A 5,569-nucleotide genomic window follows, 5' to 3' on the forward strand; every position below is an offset into this window, starting at 1 on the left:
CATCTATAGTAGTTCACAACACTTGTAAACCTCTACAAAGCAGGCCGTATCTGTAGTGTCACTAGGATCAGGCATCCCTCCTTAATCTTTATACTACAGACCTATTTAGGTTATTACTTAAGGCATGATCTATTATCTCATATACATGCTTAAGTTTACATACAATAACCATGGAGCTTTGTTTATTGGATATGAGTAAATGCCAAATAAAATAACTCTTATTTTATTAATAACAATGTGTACAGTTTACAAACTACGAGACTCTGGGAGAATTAGAACACCAATCCCAACACAATAGTGTTACCAGAATAAGGTACCCCATCTTATTCATATACTATAGACCGTTTTTGCTATTTACTCGAACTTGATCCATTTTTATGTCTCTACATAAAGTTCAAGTATTCATGAAATAGCCATGGATCTTAGTTTATTGGATTTTACGAATGCAATTTAAAGATTCAATAACAACTTTATTGAAGAAATGTTGAATAATATCTTTATTGATAATAAAATATGTTTAACTTTAAAAACTGCGAGTTTTTAGGACATACAACCCAATAATTGTTACACCTTTGTATTGGGATTGGTGTCCTAATTCTCCCGGAGTCTTCTTATTTGTAATACACATTGTTTTATGAATAAAATAACTATTATTTAATTCTTGCATTTACTTATATCCAATAAACAAAGCTCCATGGTTATCTTATGTAAAGTTAAGCATATGTGATATACAAGTGGATCATGCCTTAAGTAATAACCTAAATAGGTATGTAGTAAGGATCAAGGTGGGATACCTGATCCTGGTGACACTATGGATATGACCTGCTTTGTAGAGGTTTGCAAGTATTGTAAACTACTACAGATGGTAGATTCTAACCATTCATATGGAGACATGCAAGGTGGGGTGTCCTATACAAAGAGTTTGTATAAGACCGGACCACGAGATGACTAGACTCTATATATAATGTCGTTGATACTAGAGACTTACATCTCACCTAAATGACCATAGGTGACACGACCTCAATCCTGAGTGTTTTGGGAACTCCTGCCTTTGAGGGCGATCCTTTGATTAATATAGGTGAGAGTGGCCAGATTGCCAACTCAACATGCCTACCTTTTTGGGGACTTGTCTGATTTGGGAACTCGAAACTCAATTACACAAGATGGAATCCACTCCTTCCCCGAAGTAGGGGTAAGTAGATAGATTGCTCCCTTAAGATCTGATTTCAGGGCTTGAACATAGTGGCCACAGCTTCTCTTTGGAAGAAAGAACTTAGTCATAGTAGGACTATGACTTATGTTTATTAGAGAGATTAGTGGTACTTAAGGAGTTAGATATAACTATAGGGGCATAACGGTTATTGGTCGAGCTGTACATATGAGCGAGCTGTGAAGGGTTGTCACACTGTTGATTGGTTAAGATGGACACATAATATATCTGTGGTAAGGAGAGTTCAGCTGTCGGTCTTTAGTGAAGTGCCTGGCAGTTAACGGATGGTGGATCCCGTGACTAAAAAGTTTAGTGAATTATTCACATACCGGTGGAGCTTCGAGCTACACATCCATAAAGTCCCCTTGGTAGCTCAATGGATTCAAGTTGAGGATCAATTTTTGGTGTTGATTTGACATGTTCAAATTGACAAGAGGTAATTTGATTATATATGATATGATCGGTATGGTGTATGAGATACATGAAATGGAGGATTAATGTAAATGAGATTTACATTAAGTGCCATGGAATAGAAAAAGAGCTATGGTTTATTTGTTTCATGAGATGAAATATTAAAACTATAGGTTATTATATTATGGTAAGTTAGTTATCATTTATATTTATAATAATATTAATTATTGGATAATTATCTCTTTTTCTCTAATAACCAATTGAGTGGGAGGTATTGGTGGTTTCATGGTAACCATGAGATAAAAGAAAAAATGTTTTCCAAATTTTAATAAGAGAAATATTTTTTTTTTTTTTGAAAAATGTTGATTTGAGATTTTCAATTTTGGAAAATACTCACGGAGAGTTGTCAAGTAAATTAGATTTACTAAACAACAACTTGGATGAGCTAAACGACCGTGGAGTGTTCTCAGGTGATAGACACTCAGCTAAGCGATGAGCTAAACGATCGCATAGCTTTTGCTAGATGATCGCATAATTTTTCCTAAACGATTGGGACATCGACCTATATGATAGATTCTTCCATCTCCCACTTGCTCAATCGTTTACACGATTATGCTTCCTCCGTTTTTCTGCCTCAAACCAAGTCCACACAGAGCCCACCCTCTGGATTCTCACATCGAGAATACCAAGGTAACCTTCTTGGTGGTGTCTTACTCAACTCGACAATGTCGAGGTTCTGTGGAGGTCGTTCGTGGTGTTCGGGGTGTTTGTGACCTTAGCGATCGCTTAGTTCGAGTGTACGATGTTCGTGTAGTGTAGCGGTCATGTTGGACGAACGTTCATGTGTTGCTGTGCTGCTGTGATCAAGCGTTCGTGATCAAAGAACTCAGAGATGAATTTACAAAAGTATGTTGCTCTTGTCTTTGATCTTTTGTATAGCATGTTGTAATTTCTATATTTCGCATAACCATATGTTTTCGTTTGTGATTGTAATTGTAAATTTCATCTACGATTGTAGTTTGGAATGATCCTTCTGCTGCTCATGGAAATCCTTGTGTTCGATTTCCTTCAATTGGTATCAGAGCTCCATTCTTATTCACTGTTTTTAAGTCAACCTCTGCCTACTCATTATCTACATCACAACTTGGTTACTTTTGGTCACATTGATTCATGGTCTTAAATAACATTAAATTTGATTTTAGGCTCGTGTGATTCGATTCTTGGAATACTTCAAGATTTATTATTTCATCAATTTTGCATGTTTTCACGTAGATCTTATCTATCTTTATTTTTACCACTCATACACATTTGATTGATCAAGTTTTTGGCATTGTTTCCAGGGACTTGTGATTCTTATTATTATTATTATTATTAATAATAATAATAATAATAATAATAATAATAATAATAATAATAATAATAATCCTACCGAAGCTGAAAGAGTTGTGCGCACAAGAGTGTCTTATCGAAGCTGCATTCGTGTAGCAAGTTGAAACGGACCCTCTTATAATCCATCCTTTTTAATCCTACCATGAACGGGGTGTAGCAAGGTGACCAACAACCACAACTCACAACCACACCTTTAACCATAGCCACAACACTCTGCGCCGCACCCCCCCCCCCCCCCCAAAAAAAAAAAAAAATCCTATCTTCGTAGTAGAAGATAGAGATAGAGCAATCAGAGGCTACACATCTCCTGCATTTCAAACCTTGGACAATGTGATTCTTGACCCATCAATTGAGGCTCCAACATTTGAAATGAAACATCTCATGTTTCAAGTGTTGAACTCATTTGACCAATTCATTGGACTACCAAATGAAGATCCCGACAAACATCTCAAACTTTTTATGAGAATTTGTTGCTCTTTTAAAGTTAATGGTGTAATGGTGTTACTATTGATACGTTATAGCTAAAATTATTTCCTTACTCTTTATAGGAAGATGTTGAAGCATGGCTTGAGTTGTTACCTCCCAACTCAATCACCACGTGGAATGACCTTGTGGACAAATTTTTTTGAAAAATATTTCCACCCATAAAAATGCCAAGTTCATTGAAGGATCTCACGTTCAGATCGCTCCGATCTCACCATTATCGAAATACATATTATACATTCAATACATATAGTTATGCAAACAACACTAATTATTGGCATGCTAAGAACAAGATAAATAACAAGGGAAAGAGTGCTATACCAGTTGAAGACGTTCTTCACACTTTGGCATCCAAGCAGCGAAACACTCCAAGTGATCTACCAATGCCCAACAGCAGCGTCAACAACAACAGCACGAACAACCAAATGAACACGAACACCGCGGGGACGACACCACCACTAAAGAGCCCCGGGTATTCTCGGAGTGAAAATCCAAAGCGTGGTCTTTAGTGAATTTGGTAGAGGAATGAAGAAATACGAATCGTGTAGGCGATAAGCAAGTGGGAGGGAAAAAGGCTCTATCGCATAGCAGACTACTTATCATTTAGGAGGAGCTACATGATTGTGTAGGATTTACTGAATGATCGTTTAGCAAAAATGGCACACTATACAATCATTTAGAGAAGCTATGTGATCGTGTAAGCATCCACGTGCGATCATTTAGGCGCGAGGAAGACGATCATTTAGGCGGAGAGTGCTATCGTATAGGCTCTCGATTTTCTTTAAGCGATCATTTTCTAATTCTCCAACCCGCGCTCTATTTTTCTTTTGGGCCATCGATAAAAAATGAAAACTATTTTCATTTTAACTCATTGGTTACAATAACCGACGTTGCCCCACTTACCTACGTCCGAACGTGAATCTTGGATTAATTATCATATAATTAACTAATTAATTAATAAATAAATATATTCATATTATATTTTTAATTAACTAATTAATTAATAAATAAATATATTCATATTATATTTTTACCCTATAGTTTGATATTGCATATCTACTATAGTATTTTCTCCTCTACTTGATAAAAATCATACTTATATCTAATTTCTTCCAAAATAATGTATCTCATATATTTAGCCAATTATATCATATATAATTAACCAGTCCAATTTTATCATATATAATTCGAACTTCCTCTTGTCAATTTGAACATTTCAAATTAAGCCAAATACTGGTTCTCGACTTTATCCAAGCTTCCCAGGAGACCTAATGAACCTGTGGCTCGAAGCTCCAACGGTCCGTGAATAGCTGATTAAATTCTTTAGCCACGAGATCCACCATCCGTTAACTGTCAGGCATTCCACTACAGACCAAACACTGAACTCTTCTTATCATAGATATATTTATGTGTCCATCGGATATAACCAATCATGAGTACGATGACCCTTCATAGATGCTCGTAAGTACAGCTAGGCCAAATTATCGTTTTGCCCCTGTAGTTACATTTCACTTCTTAAGTACCACTAATTCCTCTAATGAACAAAACAACATAGTCCAATTATGTGTGAACACCTCTCGGGCCAAATGAAGGTGTATGGCGCCACATCGTTCAAGCCCCAGAATCAGCTCTTAAGGGAGCTATCTATCTACTTACCCCTGCCTCGGGGAAGGAGTGAATTCCATCTTGTGTAGCTGAGTTCCCAGCTCCCAAATCAGATGAATCCCTAAAATGGTATGTTTGAATCGGTGAACTGGCCACTCACATCCATACAAATCAAAGAACCGCCCTCAATGGCATGAGTTCCTAGCTCACTCAGGATTAAGGTCATGTTACCTATGGTCATTCTAGTGAAGTGAAATCTTTGTCATGAACGGTGTTATATAACGAAACGTTAACACTTCATGTTTAGGTCTTATACAAACTCTTTGTATAGGACGCCCCCGCTCGCATGTCCCCAACATGAATGATCAGGATCAGACCATCTGTGACAGGTCACAACATTATGACCATTCCACAAAGCGGGTCACATCCGTAGCGTTATCAGGATAAGGTTTCCCTCCTATATCCATATAC

The sequence above is a fragment of the Benincasa hispida genome, chromosome 8, assembly GCF_027475165.1.
Source record: "Benincasa hispida cultivar pf3 chromosome 8, pf3_genome.v1.1, whole genome shotgun sequence".
Taxonomy (NCBI): domain Eukaryota; kingdom Viridiplantae; phylum Streptophyta; class Magnoliopsida; order Cucurbitales; family Cucurbitaceae; genus Benincasa; species Benincasa hispida.